At 38.6% G+C, this 24,259-nt stretch overlaps 1 long non-coding RNA gene and 1 pseudogene across 2 annotated transcripts in view; both read left to right on the top strand.

Annotated features, from left to right (window-relative positions):
• The window catches only part of LOC112611689, a 568,873-nt gene that overhangs the window by 296,979 nt on the left and 247,635 nt on the right, over window positions 1-24,259 (top strand). The gene's annotated exons all lie outside the window — the stretch shown is intronic.
• LOC112611396 lies at window positions 22,984-23,760 on the top strand (annotated as a pseudogene). Its single transcript, XR_003116648.1, has one exon. The product of XR_003116648.1 is annotated as a peptidyl-prolyl cis-trans isomerase A pseudogene (transcript).

Here is a 24,259-nt window from a genome sequence, read left to right as displayed (position 1 = left end):
ATCTAGATTCTGCAAAGATTTTTATGAGGTGAACACATTAGTAAAATTTCTTCTACATACTGATTTTTGCTTTAGAATCTTAAAGAAGAAGAGAATTGGAAAATCCACTGACTATACTATGATTGTGCTGTCCACAGTGTCAGCCAGAGAGTAGAACCTTGTGCACACTCAACTGACGTATAAGCACATATCATTTCTTTCTTTAAAACATTCCAGTGGCTTCCAATTATACTTCAAATAATTATCTACTCCTTACTGTCATCATAAAACTTTTACCTCATCTGGACCCTGCTGATCTCATTTCAAACCACTGTCTCCTGTTATTCATCCATTAGGCCCACGGAATTTTTAAATTTTTTATTGAGCACCACTGCAACTTGTTCCTGTGTTAGGCCTTTCATCCCTGCTGCTCTCTGTCTGGAACTCTGTGGCTCCAGAAATGTTATGCCTAGCTCCTTCATACCACTTCTTCTTAAGAGCCTCTTCAGACCACCTCATCTAAAAGAGCCCATGCATCTCAGGGATTCTTCTATGTCATCACCCTGGCTTCCTATCTTCATAAAATTTACTTTTTTTCTTTTTACATTTTATTTACTTTCACTCTTAAATAATAATGCTAATAATTATTATTTTTACTTTTATATCTGTCTTGCTCAATAGAATCTGAAATTTCTGAAATCAGGGTTATTTTTTCCTCTTTATTTCTATATCCATAGTGTATGGAAGAGTGCCTGGCACAGAGTAGATCCCAAATAAATATGGATAGAATGAATGAATTCACTGAAATATGGGATTACAAAGATGAGAATGAGCAAACATATCTACATTTCAGAGCAGCCTATAATATCACATTCAATATATATATCTCTCTCTCTCTTTAGTGGGGGAGAGTGGTAAGGACTGAGCTCTTCTCTCTGCTGAAAGGTAGAGACTCACAACAGGTAGGGGAATTAGAAATAATAAATAAGAGGGGGGAGCAAGATGGCTGAATAGGAACAGCTCCAGCCTCCAGCTCCCAGCACGAGCGACATAGAAGATGTGTGATTTCTGCATTTTCAACTGAGGTACCGGGTTCATCTCACTGGGGAGTGCCAGACAATTGGTGCTGGTCAGCTGGTGCAGCCTGACCAGCGAGGGCTGAAACAGGGCGAGGCATCGCCTCACCTGGGAAGCGCAAGGGTGAAGGGAATCCTTTTTCCTAGCCAAGGGAAGCTGAGACACACAACACCTGGAAAATCGGGTAACTCCCATCCTAATTAGGGTTTTACCAAGGGTCTTAGCAAATGGCACACCAGGAGATTATATCCCACACCTGGCCGAGAGAGTCCTACACCCATGGATCCTCCCTCACTGCTAGCACAGCAGTCTGAGATCTAACTGCAAGGTGGCAGCGAGGCTGGGGGAGGGGCGCACGCCATTGCTGAGGCTTAAGTAGGTAAACAAAGACTCAGGGAAGCTTGAACTGGGTGGAGCCCACTGCAGCTCAAGGAGGCCTGCCTGTCTGTGTAGACTCCACCTCTGGGTGGAGTCTGACAGCTGTCTGACAGCTTTGAAGAGAGCAGTGGATCTCCTAACACAGAGGCTGAGATCTGAGAACGGACAGACTGCCTGCTCAAGTGGGTCCCTGACCCCTGAGTAGCCTAACTAGGAGACATCCCCCACTAGGTGCAGACTGACAACTCACACCTCACACGGCAGGGTACAACCCTGAGACGAAGCTTCCAGAGCAAGAATCAGACAGCAGCACTCGCTGTTCAGCAATATTCTATCTTCTGTAGCCTCTGCTGTAGATACCCAGGCAAACAGGGTCTGGAGTGGACCTCAAGCAATCTCCAACAGACCTACAGCTGAGGGTCCTGACTATTAGAAGGAAAACTAACAAACAGAAAGGACACCCACACCAAAACCCCATCAGTACGTCACCAGCATCAAAGACCAAAGGGAGATAAAACCACAAAGATGGGGAAAAAGCAGGGCAGAAAAGCTGGAAGTTCAAAAAATCAGAGCGCATCTTCCCCTCCAAAGGAATGCAGCTCATCACCAGCAACGGATCAAAGCTGGACGGAAAATGACTTTGATGAGTTGAGAGGAGAAGGCTTCAGTCGATCAAACTTCTCAGAGCTAAAGCAGAAACTACGTACCCAGCACAAAGGAACTAACAATCCTGAAAAAAGAATGGAAGAATGGATAACTAGAATAATCAATGCAGAGAAGGCCATAAACGAACTGACAGAGATAAAAACCATGACACGAGAAATATGTGACAAATGCATGAGCTTCAGTAACCGACTCGATCAACTGGAAGAAAGGGTATCAATGATTGAAGATCAAATGAATGAAATGAAGCGAGAAGAGAAGTCTAGAGAAAAAAAAAAGAAAAAGAAATGAACAAAGCCTCCAAGAAATATGGGATTATGTGAAAGGACCAAATCTACGTCTGATTAGTGTGCCTGAAAGTGAGGGGGAAAATGAAACCAAGTTGGAAAACACTCTTCAGGATATCATCCAGGAGAACTTCCCCAACCTAGTAAGGCAGGCCAACATTCAAATTCAGGAAATACAGAGAATGCCACAAAGATACTCCTCGAGAAGAGCAACTCCAAGACACATAATTGTCAGATTCACCAAAGTTGAAATGAAGGAAAAAATGTTAAGGGCAGTCAGAGAGAAAGGTCGAGTTACCCAAAAAGGGAAGCCTGTCAGACTAACAGTGGCTCTCTCTACAGAAACTCTACAAACCAGAAGAGAGTGGTAGCCAACATTCAACATTCTTAAAGAGAAGAATTTTCAACCCAGAATTTCTTATCCAGCCAAACTAAGTTTCATAAGTGAAGGAGAAATAAAATACTTTACAGACAAGCAAACGCTTAGAGATTTTGTCACCACCAGGCCTTCCCTACAAGAGCTCCTGAAGGAAGCACTAAACATGGAAAGGAACAACTGGTACCAGCCATTGCAAAAACATGCCAAAATGTAAAGACCATCGATGCTAGGAAGAAACTACATCAACTAACGAGCAAAATAACCAGCTAATATCACAATGACAGGATCAAGTTCACACATAACAATATTAACCTTAAATGTAAATGGACTTAATGGTGCCATTAAAAGACACAGACTGGCAAATTGGATAAAGAGTCAAGACCCATCAGTTTGCTATATTCAGGAGACCCATCTCACATGCAGAGACACACATAGGATCAAAATAAAGGGATGGAGGGAGATCTACCAAGCAAATAGAGAACAAAAAAAAGCAGGGGTTGCAATCGTCATCTCTGATAAAACAGACTTTAAACCATCAAAGATCAAAAGAGACAAAGAAGGCCATTACATAATGGTAAAGGGATCAACTCAACAGGAAGAGCTAACTATCCTAAATATATATGTGCCCAATACAGGAGCACCCAGATTCATAAGGCAAGTCCTTAGAGACTTACAAAGAGACTTACACTCCCATACAGTAATAATGGGAGATTTCAACACCCAACTGTCAACATTAGACAGATCAATGAGACAGAAAGTTAACAAGGATATCCAGGAATTGAACTTAGCTCTGCACCAAGTAGACCTCATAGACATCTACAGAACTCTCCACCCCAAAACAACAAAATATACATTCTTCTCAGCACCACATTGCACCTATTCCAAAATTGACCACATAGTTGGAAGTAAAGCACTCCTCAGCAAATGTACAAGAACAGAAATTATAACAAATTGTCTCTCAGACCACAGTGCAATCAAACTAGAACTCAGGTCTAAGAAACTCAATCAAAACTGCTCAACTACATGGGAACTGAACAAGCTGCTCCTGAATGACTACAGGGTACATAAAAAAATGAAGGCAGAAATAAAGATGTTCTTTGAAACCATTGAGAACAAAGATACACCATATCAGAATCTCTGGGATACATTTAAAGCAGTGTGTTGAGGGAAATTTATAGCACTAAATGCCCACAAGAGAAAGCAGGAAAGATCTAAAATTGACACTCTAACATCACAATTAAAAGAACTAGAGAAGTAAGAGCAAACACATTCAAAAGCTAGCAGAAGGCAAGAAATAACTAAGATCAGAGCAGAACTGAAGGAGATAGAGACACAAAAAACCCTTCAAAAAATCAATGAATCTAGGAGCTGGTTTTTTGAAAAGATCAACAAAATTGATAGACCGCTAGCAAGACTAATAAAGAAGAAAAGAGAGAAGAATCAAATAGATGCAATAAAAAAGGATAAAGGGGATATCACCACCGACCCCACAGAAATACAAACTACCATCAGAGAATACTATAAACTCCTCTATGCAAATAAACTAGAAAACCTAGAAGAAATGGATAAATTCCTAGACACATACACTCTCCCAAGACTAAACCAGGAAGAAGTTGAATCCCTGAACAGACCAATAGCAGGCTCTGAAATTGAGGCAATAATTAATAGCCTATCAACCAAAAAAAGTCCAGGACCAGAAGGATTCACGGCCGAATTCTACCAGAGGTACAAGGAGGAGCTGGTACCATTCCTTCTGAAACTATTCCAATCAATAGAAAAAGAGGGAATCCTCCCTAACTCATTTTATGAGGCCAACATCATCCTGATACCAAAGCCTGGCAGAGAAACAACAAAAAAAGAGAATTTTAGACCAATATCCCTGATAAACATCGATGCAAAAATCCTCAATAAAATACTGGGAAACCGGATCCAGCAGCACATCAAAAAGCTTATCCACCATGATCAAGTGGGCTTCATCCCTGGGATGCAAGGCTGGTTCAACATATGCAAATCAATAAATGTAATCCAGCATATAAACAGAACCAAAGACGAAAACCACATGATTATCTCAATAGATGCAGAAAAGGCCTTTGACAAAATTCAACAGCACTTCATGCTAAAAACTCTCAATAAATTCGGTATTGATGGAACATATCTCAAAATAATAAGAGCTATTTATGACAAACCCACAGCCAATATCATACTGAATGGACAAAAACTGGAAGCATTCCCTTTGAAAACTGGCACAAGACAGGGATGCCCTCTCTCACCACTCCTATTCAACATAGTATTGGAAGTTCTGGCTAGGGTAATCAGGCAAGAGAAAGAAATAAAGGGTATTCAGTTAGGAAAAGAAGAAGTCAAATTATCCCTGTTTGCAGATTGCATATTTAGAAAACACCATCATCTCAGCCCAAAATCTCCTTAAGCTGATAAGCAACTTCAGCAAAGTCTCAGGATACAAAATTAATGTGCAAAAATCACAAGCATTCTTATACACCAATAACAGACAGAGAGCCAAATCATGAATGAACTTCTATTCACAATTGCTTCAAAGAGAATAAAATACCTAGGAATCCAACTTACGAGGGATGTAAAGGACCTGTTCAAGGAGAACTACAAACCACTGCTCAGTGAAATAAAAGGGGACACAAACAAATGGAAGAACATACCATGCTCATGGATAGGAAGAGTCAATATGTGAAATTGGCCATAATGCCCAAGGACATTTATAGATTCAATGCCATTCCCATCAAGCTACCAATGAGTTTCTTCACAGAATTGGAAAAAACTGCTTTAAAGTTCATATGGAACCAAAAAGGAGCCCACATTGCCAAGACAATCCTAAGTCTAAAGAACAAAGCCGGAGGCATCACGCTACCTGACTTCCAACTATACTACTAGGCTACAGTAACCAAAACAGCATGGTACTGGTACCAAAACAGAGATATAGACCAATGGAACAGAACAGAGTCCTCAGAAATAATACCACACATCTACAGCCATCTGATCTTTGACAAATCTGACAAAAACAAGAAATGGGGAAAGGATTCCCTATTTAATAAATGGTGCTGGGAAAATTGGCTAGCCATAAGTAGAAGGCTGAAACTGGATCCTTTCCTTACTCCTTATACGAAAATTAATTCAAGATGGATTAGAGACTTAAACATAAGACCTAAAACCATAAAAACCCTAGAAGGAAACCTAGGTAATACCATTCAGGACATAGGCATGCGTAAGGACTTCATGTCTAAAACACCAAAAGCAATGACAACAAAAGCCAAAATTGACAAATGGGATCTAATTAAACTAAAGAGCTTCTGCACAGCAAAAGAAACTACCATCAGAGTGAACAGGCAACCTACAGAATGGGAGAAAATTTTTGCAATCTACTCATCTGACAAAGGGCTAATATCCAGAACCTACAAAGAACTAAAACAAATATACGAGAAAAAAACAAACAACTCCATCAAAAAGTGGGCAAAGGGTATGAACAGACACTTCTCAAAAGAAGACATGCATACAGCCAACAGATATATGAAAAAATGCTCATCATCACTTGCCATCAGAGAAATGCAAATCAAAACCACAATGAGATACCATCTCACACCAGTTAGAATGGCGATCATTAAAAAGTCAGGAAACAACAGGTGCTGGAGACGATGCGGAGAAATAGGAACACTTTTACACTGTTGTTGGGATTGTAAACTGGTTCAACCATTGTGGAAAACAGTATGGCGATTCCTCAAGGATCTAGAACTAGATGTACCATATGACCCAGCCATCCCATTACTGGATATATAGCCAAAGGATTATAAATCATGCTGCTATAAAGACACATGCACACGTATGTTTATTGCGGCACTATTCACAATAGCAAAGACTTGGAATCAACCCAAATGTCCATCAGTTACAGACTGGTTTAAGACAATATGGCACATATGTACCATGGAATACTATGCAGCCATAAAAAAGGATGAGTTTGTGTCCTTTGTAGGGACATGGATGCAGCTGGAAACCATCATTCTCAGCAAACTATCGCAAGAACAGAAAACCAAACACCGCATGTTCTCACTCATCGGTGGGAATTGAACAATGAGATCACTTGGACTCTGGTAGGGGAACATCACACACTGGGGCCTATTATGGGGTGGGGGGAGGAGGGAGGGATGGCATTGGGAGTTATACCTGATGTAAATGACGAGTTGATGGGTGCTGATGAGTTGATGCATGCAGCACAGCAACATGGCACAAGTATACATATGTAACAAACCTGCACGTTATGCACATGTACCCTAGAACTTAAAGTATAATAAAAAAAAAAAAAAAGAAAAAAAAAGAAATAATAAATAAAATGCTTGTCCACTGACACTTTCTTTTACAAGGATTAAAGTTCATTATTTGACTCTGGCAGGTGGACTCCACATTTATTATTTAATACTTCTGTTCATATGATTATTCTTAAATTAGTAGGAGGTGATGTAGAGTCCATCAAGATTTTAACAATATTCCTAGTTGTTGCTGATGCCCTCACATTTTGGAAAAACTCTCTTTCCTTCTACCTTATGACACCTATATGCAACTGTCTTCTCTGGTGTTGTGTTATAAGGAAATACCTTCATTGAAGTCTCATATGTATTCATCTGTTGATGTGAGCTATGATAGAGGTAGTGTCAGATGCCTCAATTAAATAATTAATAGCTCTTGAGTACCTTTTACATTTCTTGCAATATGTTGAGTTCTAAGTGTTAAACAATTAATGGCATGGATTCTAGTTCAAGTAACTAAATGATATTGTGAGGAAATAGGTTTATAGCATACAATCAAGTAACTGCACAATCAAATTGAGGGCTGTACAAACCTAGCTCATCCTTCCTTGCTGTTTTCAGAATCATAATCCTGAACTAGATAGACTCTGAGTTAGGATATTAGATAACTGAGCTTACTTTAAAAGTTGTGTGTGCATGTGTATATGTGTGTGTGTATGGGTGTGATTTGTACTGAGTGTAAGAGTGTTTGGATTCCAACCATGGAGCTATATAAAACAAAGAAGACTGAGCTTGGCCAGAGTTAGAAATCAATTAGTTCCAAGGCTCACTTATTTTAATGTTTTCTGGCCCCTTAGCATCAGTTTCCCCATTTCTAATCTTGAATAAGCTTTAATTATGAAGTTACAAAGAAAATCACCTAGAATCAAAATCTTTTTGAAGTAAAAATATAAAATAATAATTCGTGATGTATAAACAATGAGATGAATATGATCAAAAGTAGCTATAAAGTTTTGATTTTGGAGGTGAGGCTGTTGGTGGTGTCTGAAAGGCTGTTTGTATTCACATGGATAGAAATGAGTGAAGACATCACCTAAAGGAGTGAGAATGATAAGCATGCTACTAATAATGACAAAAAGATGTAATACGCCCTTTTTGAAAACTTCATTAAACTATATATTTTATTCATTTAACATTTATAAAGCACCTTGTGTGTATATACTAGAATATCAAGAAAGGCAATGTGGAAAAGAACATGAACTTCAAGGTCAGATTCAAACATTTTCTAGATTTTTTGCCAGTTTTATGACCTTGGCTACTATATTAGTCTGTTCTCATGCAACTAATAAAGACATAGCTGAGACTGAGTAATTTAAAAGGAAAGATGTTTAATTGACTCACAGTTGAGCTTGGCTGGGGAGGCCTCAGCAAACTTACAATTGTGGTGAAAGGGGAAGCAAACATCATTCTTCATGTGGCAGCAGGAAAGGAAAAGTGCCAAGGAAAAGGGGGAAAGCCCCTTATAAAGCCATCAGATCTCATGAGAACTCACTCACTATCAAGAAAACAGCTTGAGGGTAACTGCCCCCTTGATTAAATTACCTCCCACTGGGTCCCTCCAAAGACATGAGGGGATTATGGAAACTATAATTTAAGATGAGATTTGGGTGGGGACACAGACAAACCGTATCAGCTACCTTACCTAATTTCTCTAAATCCCATTTTTCTGTCTATAAATTGAGAATTATAACATCTACCTCACAAAATTATTTTCAGCTTTAGGTAAAATAAAGAATATATTCTATCTTGCTCAGTACTTGGCATATTCAAAACATTGTAGGAGGACAGGCATCGTGGCTCATGCCTGTAATCCCAGCACTTTGGGAGGCTGAGGCTGGCAGATCACCTGAAGTCAGGAGTTCAAAACCAGCCTGGCCAATATAGCAAAACCCCGTCTCTACTAAAAAATAGCTGGCGTGGTGGTGGGTGCCTGTAATCCTAGCTACTTGGGAGGCTGAGGCAGGGAGAATTGCTTGAACCCAGAAGGCGGAGGTTGCAATGAGCCGAGATCACGCCACTGCACTCCAGCCTGGGCGACAGAAAGAGACTCCATCTCCAAAAAAATAAATAAATAAATAAGAATGAATAATAAGAAAAGAAAAATTGTAGGTACTTTTCTTCACCCTAAGTTGCAGGCAGGATGATTGTCTCCTAAGTCATACATTAATTACCAACGTGTAGCTAATAAAGATGTCATCACCATATCAAGTTAAGGATCATCATGGTGTGATAGAACACATCACAGAACGTTCCTTATCTTAGTTATTAACAGCTACAATCCCACTTCTCAGAGTTCAATTGCATTGAATTTATTTTTTAAAGGGTTAACTGAATACTGCTGTGGGCCAAGCCACATGTTCACAAAGGAGCAGACAGCATTCTTCATACTGAAAAAAAAATAGAGTCATTCCTTGGTATTCATGAGGAACCAGGACCCCCAGTGAATACCAAAACTCATGACTGTTCAAATCCTACAGTAGGCTCTGTTGCGGAACCTGTTGATAGGAAAAGATGGACCATCATATCCACTGGTTCTGCATCCTGTTAATACTGTATTTTCAGTCTGAAGATTGGTTGATCCCAGGATGCGGAACCCCAGATACAAGGGCCAACTGCATCTTCTTTAGTTGGAGAAACAACTGCAAATCAACACATAAATCAGGTAGATAAGAGAATTAGAATATGATTAAGTCTCTGAGTGAGGGGTACAAATTTACAAAGGGGAGAAAGATTCCTGAAGGACATGGGTCTCGAACTGGTATGTGAGAGATTGACAACAAATGGGTACGCAGAAAGGAGAGTGTGAGGGAAAGTAGGAGGAGAGGGAGAGAGGAAACGTGAAATTTTCAGGTGACGGAAACTGCCAAGTGGCTGGAAATGTGTGTGTTCTGACTGCAGGAAGCAAAGCAGTTAAGCCTGACTGTAATGGGAGGAGTATAGAGGGAGACAAATTGGATAAGTAAAGTTAGGGTGACATTTTAGAGGGCTTTAAAAGCCAGGCTCGTGAATTTGGAGTAACTTCTCCATGAAATATAATAACTAACTTCACTTTGCAGATGAAAGATGAGAATCTGGGGTCAGTCAATCTCCTATCTCCAGTGATTGGTTCTAATGTTACAGTTCCCAGTCACACCAGTGAAATGCACAGCATTCAGCACTGTAAAGCTATCACAGGTAGGAGGCCCAGAAATAGCACCTCTACCTGAATATATTTAAAATATAATTTGAGTTCTCAGGTATTTTATTTAAACACTACTTGCATTGTTTGTGAAAAATATGGGTCTCTCTGTAATAGCAACAGGATATCCAGAAGAGAAAAAAATACTAATCAAGCTTATGTAATTCTACCCGATGCTCTTATCCTTCAGATAGTGCAAGTCTGATGGATTAAAACAGCATAATAGACTTACAACCTTTACAAAACTCCATGGGATGTTTCTGGGGTGAAAATCAGCAATTTCGAATTCTGGTGAGCAGCAAATATTGTTTGGGCAGACTTTTTAATATTTCTGGTCCTCAGAAACCTAATCTTTTCCCATTTGGGGGTGACAGTGACCTTAAATCAGCTATTCACAATCTGTTGGCAAGTGAAATCAAAATATATGCTTAGACAACCTTTTTTTTGCACATCTTCACGGGGGGGGGGGGGGGAATAATAAAAGAAGTTCTCAGCCCAGAATATAAACTATGCTGACAATTACAACTCATCCTGCCTAGACATTTCCTGTGCTAAACTCCACAAGGGGAGTAATGCAAAGCTGCCTTGCACATGGAGAAAAATCAATTTCATAAGAGATATATCTTCATGTGTCATGATCCAGTGTATGATTGTGGCCTTTGATGTCTATTTAGCTGGCAGCAAATTTACAGCCATAACTTTTAATTCCCAGCAATGAGTGCAGCAAAAATAACTTAACAGTTAAATAGGAACCTTGTGCTCATTGGGTGACTGTAATCAACTGCCAGGAATGACCTTGAAATTGGACATTCCTCTCTGCTTAAGCACCATTAGCAATATTTTTCAGAAAGCCAACCATTTAGCTGGCTGGCAAAAAAAAAAAAAAAAAAAAATGCCAATAAAATCTACTCTTGGCTACTCTCTAAATTGCATTATACTATCTGTTCACCAGCTGAGGGTGAAGAGCATTGTATATTAGAAGATTTTCATTGTGTAATAATGTGAATACCAGCAGCAGTAATTATAAAATCAATAATTCGTAATAAATATGTCCTCCTTATATAATTACTAAATGATTGCAAAACCAATATTATGCACTAGTTAGAATGGTAAAGGTTGCTGTTAAAGACTTTCTATATAACACATTATTGTTCAAATCTTAAACACTCTTGGTCAAATGAAGCAAAGCTTTACCCTCATCAGAAGCAAACTGGATACTCTTTCTTTTGAAATTACTAAGAAGTATTTGATTCATGAAGAAGTCAATTATTAGATTAAAATATCTGTCTTCCACTTGACTATGTATGGGTACCTCTACTGACTTTTTTGTTTTGTATTGGGTCATTTTTTTTAACCTCAGTGAAGGTATATGTATGTCCATTCATAAGCATCAGGAATCCATTTATTGCCGTTTCTCATGTCATATAAAAAAATCAAACCCATAGGAATATTATTATTAGCCCTTATTTTTCAGTTCAAAACTAAGGCAGCATGTTCCTGTTGGAAAAAAAATCAACAAAGTTCCCTTCCTGCAAAGAGGGAGTCTTTTTGGTCTTTGATGGCATTCCTTCTCCTGAATAGTCCATAACCCTGTGAGGTTACTGAGAAAGAGTCACTGATGTTTCCTACTGGTCCTACCAGCACCCACTGTTGAACACTCACTAGAGGGACCACTCGGAACACAGCACCACTGCCATCTGAAGATGTGGAGGTTAGTCTCCTAACTGTGCATTCTCTGTACAATTTTCAGATAGTATTTAATGTTTGTATTCATTAAGTTCCTACTCTACATGCAGCCAGCTTTGTGTTGGACACCATAAGAGAAAAAGGTCAGGAAACAGAGGTAATATGAGATTCTTACATTCAGGCAGTTTGTTTTCTAACTGAGGACACAAATGTTTCAGAAATGTTCTAGAAGAAATAATTTTTTATGTCAGAGACTCTGTGAGGGTGGTCTTGAACTTCAGGAAGATAATATTAATTAGCCCACCTAAGGAAAACTTGTATATGACCACATGATACAAAAGAATCTGACCTACACATACCCAGATAATGTCAAAATCAAAATGGATCCTGTGGGCTAAAAGCCTTGACAACTCAAATATGCATCATGGATTTCATATTTCTAGGGTTTATTTCTCTGACCATTCAGCACTAACCTGATAGCTCACCTTCCTGGCCTGCCATAGAACAGAACAGTCATCGGCCCTCACAGTATTTTGTCATATCCTTTTACTTATTGCATTAGTCATGGTTTTCTAGAGAAACAACATATATCCTGTTTGTCATCTCATTCTCTCTCTCTCATATATGACACAGAGAGACAGAGCAGGCAAGTGTGCACTATTTTAAGGAATTGGCTCACATGATTGTGGGGGCTGGGAAGCACCAAATTTTTATGGCAGGCCAGCAGTTTGGAGATTCAAGGAAGAGTAGATAATGCAGCTTCAGGCCAAAAGCAGTCTGGAGGCCAAATTTCTTCTTCTTCGGGAGACCTTAGTTTGTTTTCTCTGAAGATCTTCAGCTAATTGAATGAAGTCCACCCGTGGTATGGAGGGTAATCTGCTTTACTCAAAATCTACTGATTAAAATAAATGTTAATCTTATTTATATATTTATTTATTTATTTGAGAGGGAGTCTTGCTCTGTCGCCCAGGCTGGAGCGCAGTGGCAGGATCTTGGCTCACTGCAAGCTCCGCCTCCTGGGTTCACGCCCTCTCCTGCCAGAGAAGGGATTTCACGGTGTTAGCCAGGATCGTCTGGATCTCTGACCTCATGATCCGCCCGCCTCAGCCTCTCAAAGTGCTGGGATTACAGGCGTGAGTCACCGCGCCCGGCCAATGGATAACTTTTTACAATGTTCCACTAAGTTAGAGGTTGGCAAAGAAAGCACAGATCTGGCCGGGCGGTGAGGCAGGCGAATGGCGTGAACCCGGGAGCCGGAGCTTGCAGTGAACCAGCACTCCAGTCTGGGCGACAGAGCGAGACTCCATCTCAAAAAAAAAAATAAATAAATAAATAAATAGAAACAAAAGATCCCCCCCCAATAAAAAATTCTTTAGTTGTAGGCACCTTTTCTCTCTTTCTCTCTTTTTTTTTTTTTTTTTGGCTATAGGAACTCATTCTGTAACCCAGAGTAGAGTGCAGTGGTGTGCTCACAGCGCACTGTGCCACTGTGCAACCTTGAACTCCTGAATTGAAGCAGTCCTCCCACTCCAGCTTCCCAAGTAGGTAGGACTACAAGCATATACCACAGTGCCTGGCCAACTTGTATTTTTTCATCTTTTGTAGTAACAGGGTCTTGCTATGTTGCGCAGGCTGATATCAAATTCCTGGCCTCAATTGATCCTCCTGCCTTGGCCTCCCAAAGTGCTAGGATTACAGGCATGAGCCCACTGCAGCAGGCTGGAGGGACTTTTGACACGAATTCTCTTCAGAACTGTTCATTTTATAAATGATTAAACAGAAAACAAGAACTGTTGCCTAGCTTCCTGTAATCTGCATGGTACCTGGCACAATTTGGGGCTCACCTGTTCATTTGTTCTTCTTCATTCAATAAATATATATCAAGAGATAAGTCTTAAATGGAATTCCCATTTCTAATCTAGTCTTGTAACATGATTTATATGTAAACATAACATGAGTGACTGTAAAGCAACATGATGACTTGTTGGTGTCTAATGGAAGACGAGAGATGATCATAGCAAAGAAACAGTGCCACATATTTCTCATTCTTTGCTTGGTCTGGTGCAAACATTTGTAGTGAATAGAAGGATATGTGGTTTTTCCATGCCATTAAAAACTGAGTGACTAGACTCACTATTTTGGGAAAGCACATTAGTAAAGCTCTTTATAAATGGCTATTTGACATCAGTTTTTGGAATTAAAATATCAGATTTTTAATATTTATAATTTTTGTTCCAAAAATTTTATTTCTAATAATTTAGACTACAGTAATGCGTATTCACACACCTAAAAATGTATCTGCAAGCATGTCCAATGCATTATTTTTGTCACTAATAAAAATGGAAACAATGTATACGTTTATCAGTAAAGTATCAATAATTATGGTATAACTCTACTCTAAACCACCATTCAGCAAGTGTTAAGAAGGGTGAGGAATATTTATTCATTTTCTATGGGAAAGAGGTCCAAGATTCCAAGATACATTTTTAAGCAAAACAAGAAGTCACAGAATATTGTATGGAGTATGATCTTTCCTTTTCTTTTCTTTTTTTTTTTTTAAAAAAAGGTAGTCTCACAAGTCTAAATATATGCAAATGAATAGCAAAAAAATTGTCAGGAGACATAGCAAACTCCTTAACTGTTATCACAAGGAATGAGTAGGATGTGAGTAAAATGAATATTTTGTATTTTAATTTATATTTCTCTGTATTTTTGAATCAATTAAAGTTATTGTTATAACTACTTTATTCACTTTTATTGCTGTGTAGCTTTCCATTTTACAAGTAAATGCAAATATGATATTAAATGAAAAAAAGAAAAGAGACAGGCATATACTATGGTACCATTTTTATAAAGTGTAAAAGGAATGAAAACCAAACTCCATTGTTTAAGAATACATACATCGTAGGTGAAGCTATAAAGAATAACAAAAACATAGTAACCACAAAAGCTAGGGTAGCAGTTTGCTCCAGAAAGGACGGAAGATATTTTTATTTGAAAGATGTAAACAGGGTGGGGAGTGTCTGGCATGTTAGCAAATGTTCCATTTCTTTGATGTGTTGCAGTTTCTAGGTGTCAGTTTTGTAATTGTTAGTGCCATTTACATAGATATTTAATGTAGTTTTCTGTCCACATGATGTATTTAAGAATAATATGCAGGAAACTATAACTGTGCAATGAAAACAAGAGAACAAAATAAAAGTGAATGACCACTGTTTACAGAATTAATATAAATATGAAAGAAGAATAAACAGGTATGTTAGAGACTTTTTCAAGTTTTACAGAACTCAAAAGTATTTTTGCATACAGGCATCACTTGGTTATCACAACAGCCTGGTAAGATATTTTTACAGATGAGACACAGACACTCAATAAATCAGAGACATTGCATAAAAGTCTGCCCCCTCTTCTAGGGTGATTTTATTATCAGAGGATGCCCCACTCCTATCAAGTTCTTTCTTTTCTTCAGGCCCAGCAGTGAATCTTGAGATGCAAGAGTCTGCTCTATCGCCCCTTACAGCTGACTGTATCCGAGAGGGTGAGAAATAATGGTTCCCCAGGCTCAACAATTACAGCCTTCAACAAAGAAACACTGAGTATTAACAAAAATCACACCCATTTTTGATTGGATAACAAAATCACAAAATATGCAAAACAATTATGTTATATTTTTGGTATTTAATTGGGCATAATGTTAAACTTTATTTTACTGCATATTAGTAATACCACAGTTAATAAAGGTTTTTTAAAAATAATCTTAGAAACTCAGTTATTTGCTTTATATATATGATCAAATTTAATCCCCACTATCTTGTGAAATTGTTTTCTCCATAGTACAATGAAAGAAGATAAAGCAAGAGATTTTTGGAAAGTGGCTCACATTCCAGTTACTAGGTTGCAGAGCTGGCTTCCACAAGTGTGTCTTTTGCAAAGTTCCACCTTCTATAGGAATCCCAAACTATTTGAAATGCATCCCATATTACACATAAAGCACAACACTGTGGATTGAATTGTGTTCCCCACCTAAATGCATATACTGAAACCTAGACTCCGAATGGGACTGTATTTGGAGACAGAAACTTTAAAGAGGTAACTACAGCTCGGTGAAGTCATATGGATGGATCCTGTATTACTTATTTCTCACACTGCCATAAAGAAATTCCTTCCTGGCTAATACGGTGAAACCCCGTCTCTACTAAAAATACAAAAAACTAGCCGGGCGCGGTGGCGGGCGCCTGTAGTCCCAGCTACTCGGGAGGCTGAGGCAGGAGAATGGCGTAAACCCGGGAGGCGGAGCTTGCAGTGAGCTGAGATCTGGCCACTGCACTCCAGTCTGGGCGACAGAGCGAGACTCCATCTCAAAAAAAAAAAAAAAAAATAAAAAAAAAAAAAACAAAAAAAAAGAAATTCCTGACACTGCCGAATTTATAAAGAAAAGATATTTGATTGACTCACAGTTCCACAGGCCATACAGGAAGCATGGTGACTTCTGCTTCTGGGGAGACCTCAGGGAACTTCTAGTCATGGTGGAAGGCCAAGAAGCAGCAGCTATTTTATATGGCAGGAGCAGGACTGAGAGAGAGGGGGGAGGTGATACACACTTTGAAACAACCAAATCTCATAGTAACTCACTCATTCACCATCACAAGAACAGCACCGAGAGTTTGGTGCTAACCCATTCATGAGAACTCTGCCCCCTTGATCCAATCACCTCCAAGGCCCCACCCCCAACACTGGGAATTACAATTCAGCATGAGATATGGTAGAGAGACACAGCCAAACTGTATCAGCTCCTAATCCCATATTACTGGTGTCTTTATAAGCAAAAGAAGAGACACCAGTGATGTGTCTCAGAAAGCTTGCAATTATGGTGGAAGGGTGAAGGGGAAGCAAGCATGTTTTCACATGGTGGCAGAAGAAAGAAAGTGAAGGGGGAAGTTCCAAACACTTTTAAACCATCAGATTTCAAGAAAATTCACTCACTCTCTTGAGAAAAGCAAGGAGGAGATCCTCCTGCATAATCCAGTCACCACCCACCAGGTTTTTCCTCCAACATTAGGAATTATATTTCAACATGAGATTTGGGCGGGGACACAAAGCCAAACCATATCACTGGTATTTTTAATAGAAGGGTAAGTTAATTAAAAACTTATTTTATGGAAAATAATTTAAACATTAAAAATGTGTGCATAATGAAATATTAATATAATTCTACTCACCTTGTTTGCCAAGAACATGTCCCCAAAATATTCTCTTTTACCTTTTCTTGCTTATGTTTTCAGAGATGTTCAATGTATACCTAAATGTGTAGTGTGTGTATTTACTAAAATATAAAAATATTATTTATATACTTTCTTCTTTTGCATTTTAATTTAGCCATATGTCAGAGATAATTCAATGATAACACATTATGTTTTAAAGATATTTTAAAGTTTTAAACGACCTTTTAAAAAAATACCATGTAAGTATATAAAGAAATAGAAGAAACACCAGTTTAACACCTACTCCTCTCAAACTCACACTGTATTTCTTGTAATTATTTTCCCTACTATTTTTTTCCTATTCCTTACATGATAATGTATGCTGATACGTCTTGATTCATACATTTCAAACACTATATCTATTGTCTATTCTTACTGCAGAGGATGCCTTAGCACTCTTCAAAGAACTATTACTTGCCCTTATCCATTCTCCCAATGTGAGTATTTAGTTACTGTACAAAATTTATAAAATAAATTACCCCAATTCAAAAAATCATGACAAAAATAGACAAGGTTTAATTAAAATTGTGCAAATATTGTATGTTTATTGGCCAAGTATTTTATCATAATTTTTAGAGTAACTTTTTGTTGCTATTGGTGTTATTATATTAATTGACTTTTACATTTTTATTATTTTCTCTTTATTCATATTTTTCTATAAAGCTACTATGTCCCTATAAACAACTTTTTCCAGGTGCAGAAACACATCACATAAATTGCCATTTTTCTTTCTTCCTTTCCTCCTTCCTTCCTCTTTTTGTTTATATATATATGCATGAATCTATCTTTCTAGCTATCAATCATCTACCTATGTATCTATGTATCTATCTAGGTATCTATCTATATCTATCTATCTATCTTCATCGTCATCATCATCATCATCATCCTCATCATCATCATCATTAATGTCGTATAGACTATCTTGTCATACCTGTAACATTTAAGGGTTGTTTCTCTTTCGGCTTCTGACTTGAAAGTTATTCTGGAATTCTGTTGGCTATTTATTCATTTGGGAGTATCTATTTACTGTATCTTACACCTTCTTTCTTCGTTTTGATCTATTTTTTATTAGTGCTTATCCTCTAACAGCTTTCTAAGAGAGTGCAAGGAACATACATGTGGAGTACTTACATGTCTCAAAATATCCTTGGCTATTGAGGATCTAAAATAGCTAAGGATAATTTTCACATAGGTCTTTGAAGCCTTCCCTCTACTCTCTGCTAGTTTCCAGTGTTGCTTTTGAAAAGTCCCTCTTCTTCTATGTGCAATACTCCCCACCCCAGTTTAATTGATTCTTTTTATGTCTGTTGTATCATAATATTTCAGTGCTGTGCTTCATTGCACTCATGTCCAATGCTTACTGAGAAAATATTGTCATACTCTTTGGCCTTGTAACTATTGACTTGGAATATTTCTAAGAGTCTTCCCTTCTGACAAGATAGTACAGTCTAGAATAACTCTTTTGAGAAATGTGCACTATGAAACTATTGAAATATATCATGAATAATTGTAAAAAAAAAAAAAAAAAAAAGACTTAAAAATGAATCAGGCTTTAGGAGAAGTCCAGGAGTTCATTTCAGACTTGTTGAGTCTGATCTGTCTATGAGACTTCCAAGTAGAGATGCAGAATTATCATTTAGTGATGCACATTGGGAGTGACATGAATGGGAACAGCAAACTTCGGAATTAGCACCTATGAGGCTTTAAAACTGCGAACCAGAATGTTATCATCAAAGAAATCAATGTGGTTTGAGAATAGAAGAGCATTAAGGACCGGGTCCTGAGACACTACAAAACAAGGGATCAGGGAACAGAAAAGAGATTGAGAAGGAGCAACTAGGGAAATAAGAGAAAAACTAAGAGAGTATAGAGTCCTAGAATCCAAGTAAAGAACATAAATAATGAAGAAGAAAATGTTCTCCTGAGTCAAATTCCACTGATTGGTCAAGTAAGGTGAGGGCTAAGACTTTACCATTTATTGTTGAAGAAAATGGTTCAGTAAAGAACAATAACACAAAATAGAATTTATGAGAGAGCGAAGAGAGTTGTAGAAGCCATACCCCTAAGTAAGTATGCAAAAAATAATTAATGTAAAAGGCCTGAAATTGGTATCCATAGAAAAGCCTGCTTTGCAATGTTGGTCCTGGCATCTGGGAACCCGTATTAGAGAGGATTCTATTTATAGAACTAAAAAAATGCCTTACTATGTCTAAACTGTTTGAACAAGCAATGCAGTTTATGCTGAATACCAGCTTTCCTTCTGGGACTATGGAATTTTGCTATGTATTAGGCATAAGGTGGCAAAGTGACTTGCCCTCATGAAGACCTGGGGCGCTGAGTCTCTAATGAGATTCCCTAGCAGAAAACCTTTCACATGTGTTGACTTACATTGCTGTTGGAAAACTTAAGTGCATCCTGTGCATCCATCCACTTTGAGAGGACTCTCATCAACTTGCTTCTGGTTTCCTCTGGACGTTGCTTCATTCATCCTCTTTATTGTTTTTGCTTTTTTATAATTTCATTATAATGAAACTTAGTTAAGAATATAATTATTAAAAATCATGTCCCAGACAGTAAGCAGGGTAGGTTTTTCATTTGATATGTCCCTGAGTCAGCATAGATATTGTAGAGTACATGTGAATAGTAATGGTGCCTGGACAAATACACTCTAGTGTTCCTTTCAATTTCCTTCTGTGTAGCTCAGAACTAGCAACACATCACATCATAACACAATGCTATTTTTAAAACATAATGTATATCTTTCTTGCTTTCTCACTAGATAGAAAGTTTTTTTGTGACTTGAGTTTTTATGTTGTCTTTGTGTGCTTAACCCTACCTACCACTTTACAGAGATGTGCATAATTCTTAGTGGGTTTTTGTTGGTTGCTTTCTTGTGAATCCATTAATATAGTTTTTAGCTGTGAGACTTTACTTGGATTCTCCAAAAATCATTCACAAGAAATGAAGCCCGGTCTTAGCAAAGCAGAAAAGACGGCATCAGAGCAGACCTTTGATATTCTTCTATTTTCCTCTGCTCAAATATGCTTTCTCCCTTGTCTGCCCCCCTTTCGCCTGTGCAGTAGATTTTCTTTCACTGTCACTTAACTTCTCAATGTCCTCAAACTAACTGCACTAACAGTGCTGGCCCTCTTGTCATCACCTTATCCTGCATTTTTTTTTCTATCCTTTCTCAGACTTTGTACCAGCATATCCAAAAATTTCTATCATTTTTTTAATTTTCCTGGATGTTATATAAGTTATCTGTTCTTGGGTAACAAGCCACACCAAAATTTAGTGATTTCAAAGAACAAATACTTATTTCTCATGAGTCTATGGGAAATTGGGTGTGCCTGTTGACTTGACCAGGCTTGGCTGATCTTAACTAAACTCACTCTAGTATATGTGATTCATTGCTGGGTTGCTGGGGGCTGAGTGGTCTATGTGGCCTCCCTCACATGCCTGGATGTTGACTGGTAGCCAACTGGAATCATGGGGTGAATAGTTTCCTTGTCTTTCATCACCCAGCAGGCCACTCTGGGCTTGTCTATATCAGGACATAAGTGTTTACAGAAGGAGAACAGACATACCCATAGGCCCTTCTGGCCCAGCCTTCAAGCTGGCTTACTGTTACTGCCCCTGAATTCTCTTGGTCAAAACACCTCACAGGATTAGTTCAGATTCAAAAGGTGAGAAAATAGATTATGCCTCTTGACTGGAAAAGTTTCAAAGTTTCATTGCAAAGCAGTGTTGGTAAAAGGAGAGAAATAATTGTAGCCATTTTTATAATCTATTTATAACACTGTGCCCTTTGGTCACAATTATTCATATCCCTCCCACATTAAAGAAAAACATACCGTCTCCCAACACAGCATAAAGGCTTCATTTCATAATGATATCACACTTGAAGTTCAGGGCCTTGTGATCTCCATTAGGTCCAGAGGCAGGTTTTATTGTGCAAATTTTATTAGTTTCTATACTTATGAATAAAAAAGATAAATTTTCCATCCCCCCTTCACCCATCACACTCAATATACAATTGTGACACAGGGACAGGAAAACAAAATACATATTCCTGTTTTTTTTTTTAAGCGGTCATTAATCCAGAGCATTCCTGAAGTCCCACTGAATCAATATTTCCGGATTCCAAAATCAAGAACAGAAGTATGCCAAGTATGCCAGGATTATTAGGTCTCAGCTTAGACAAGTACGACTTCACTTTTTCTGACTCTGTGTATCAAAGCAATCTACAAAAATAGCACAGACTGAAAAACTGGGGAAATAGACTATACTTCTTGATGGTGAGAGTTGCAGAATCTCATCAATGGCTACGTGGACAAAAGCAAGAAGGTAACTGCAGCTTTTATTTTTTTCTTTGCAAAATCTACCACAAGGAGTTTCTGGGTAACAAAAGCACAGCTGATATGTTCATTCAACTGAAAATAACTATGAGTAATAATGTATGCTGACTTCATCACATTTGCATTTAAACTAAGGACTTCAATATCTTAACACTTATTTAATAAGTGGAGAACTCACGGTCTCATAAACCTATCTTACATATTCTAACTCCATATTGTTGTCTACATGCATTTATTTTCTTTTTGACTCAATTTTATCCTTTTAAAAAATGTTTAAGGTAATACTTACTGCTGGAACAAAGAAACCACCAAATCTCAATGGCTAAACCAATAAAATGTATTTCTCACTTATCCAATGTCCACTGCAGACATTTGGCAAGCAGCGTTTTGTGTACTGATTCAGGAACTGGGACTGCTTTCAGTTTCTGTTTGCCTTTCCCTCCGTCCTCTCTCCCAGTGAGAAAAGGTAAACGTAGAAGATACACTGTTCCTAGCTTATATACAATTCTGCTGATGAAATTTGTGCAGGACCCTTTCCCTGGGAGGTTGGAAAAGTGCCTTGATTAGGTCTCCTTTGGCAACGTTTCCTGTGCATTGTTTTGCAAGGCCCCTGGCTCACACCTCTCGAAAAATGTTCACAGTTCATTGTCCTACTTGGCCACAGTAACATGCAGTGTTCCTTAGAATCCACGCAATTTTTGAAACCCTCTTCCTGATAATGAGATTGACACCCAATGTTGTTTTATAATTTGAACACCTAAATCATATTTTAGTCCAGGCTTCAAATTCTTTGACAATACAGTTTTCTAAAATATTAGCAGGTTTTATATGTGCTGTTTCTAGACTTTTCATTGCACTAGTAATTACACCCACAGTTCTTCCAATCTAGGTTCCAGATGTACTGTTATTATCCTAACCCTATAAAGCCCTTATTTGTTTCTTCTCTTTCAACGTCTGTTTGAAAACCAGCCAATTCTCTCCTGAACTCACCTCTTTCTTGTAATAACTTCGCTAAAGGCCACAATTAGAAACTCACTCAGTATTCTGCTGCATCTTTCCAACCCCTTCCCCTAGAGCCACAAGCTCAGTGGGCAGGTTCTTCCTTCCAAGTGATTGCACATGGCAATTTTACCAAATATTTTGCTGCCAGACTACTGTGTATGTTTTCTTGCTGCTGGCTAACACTACACTAAAGTAAAAAACTAAAGGTTTTTTTATGGTGACAATGCCTAGCTTCTATTATCAATTTATTTATTGCTTAGTTTAGTTATACTAACTGCTATTAAAAAGCAAAACCCCCTATCTCAGGGCTTGACACGATTAAGAGTTTATCTCTAGCTCCAGCCGATTGCAATGTAAGTGTTTGGTTGCCAGCCTTCTACATCTGATTAAAAAACCCTGGCTTTGCAGATGCTGCCGCCGAGGCAAGTCCTATACTACTAGCCATGGTCAACCCTACCGTGTTCTTCGACATTGCCGTCGACGACGAGCCCTTGGGCCGTGTCTCCTTCGAGCTGTTTGCAGACAAGGTTCCAAAGACAGCAGAAAATTTTCGTGCTCTGAGCACTGGAGAGAAAGGATTTTGTTATAAGGGTTCCTGCTTTCACAGAATTATTCCAGGGTTTATGTGTCAGGGTGGTGACTTCACACGCCATAATGGCACTGGTGGCAAGTCCATCTATGGGGAGAAATTTGAAGATGAGAACTTCATCCTAAAGCATACAGGTCCTGGCATCTTGTCCATGGCAAATGCTGGACCCAACACAAATGGTTCCCAGTTTTTCATCTGCACTGCCAAGACTGAGTGGTTGGATGGCAAGCATGTGGTCTTTGGCAAAGTGAAAGAAGGCATGAATATTGTGGAGGCCATGGAGCGCTTTGGGTCCAGGAATGGCAAGACCAGCAAGAAGATCACCATTGCTGACTGTGGACAACTCGAATAAGTTTGACTTGTGTTTTATCTTAACCAGGAGACCATTCCTTCTGTAGCTCAGGAGAGCACCCTTCCACCCCATTTGCTCGCAGTATCCTAGAATCTTTGTGCTCTCGCTGCAGTTCCCTTTGGGTTCCATGTTTTCCTTGTTCTCTCCCATGCCTAGCTGGATTGCAGAGTTAAGTTTATGATTATGAAATAAAAACTAAGTAACAACAACAACAACAACAACAACAACAACAAAACCCTGGGTCCATTTTTTTTTTTTTTTTTTTTTTCCGAGATGGAGTCTTGCTCTGTCACCCAGGCTGGAGTGCGGTGCATGATCTCAGCTCACTGCAGTCTTTACCTCCGTGGTTCAAGTGATTCTCCTGCCTTAGCCTCCCAAGTAGCTGGGGATACAGGTGCATGCCACCACACCTGGCTAATTTTTGTATTTTCAGTAGAGACAGGGTTTTGCTATGTTGGCCGAGCTGATCTTAAACTCCTGGTCTTAGGTGATCCACTCACCTCAGCCTCCCAAAGTGCTGGGATTACAGGTGTGAGCCTGGGCATACTTTTAATGGGAAATATAACGAGGTAATATACACTAGATCCTTCAAGTTCTTATGAAATACCCACATCGAAGAAATTTCTAGTTCTTGGAAGAAGTTACCTCCACCTACACATGCCTTCTACCTTATTTCAAAGGCAATGAAGTGATCGGACTTAGGAGGTTAATAGGTTAGCACTTGACTGTACCCACCGCTTCT

This window comes from Theropithecus gelada, chromosome 18, assembly GCF_003255815.1.
Source record: "Theropithecus gelada isolate Dixy chromosome 18, Tgel_1.0, whole genome shotgun sequence".
Classification (NCBI taxonomy): domain Eukaryota; kingdom Metazoa; phylum Chordata; class Mammalia; order Primates; family Cercopithecidae; genus Theropithecus; species Theropithecus gelada.
Note: the sequence above shows the minus strand (reverse complement) of the source record. Positions and strands in the feature narration are given on the sequence as shown.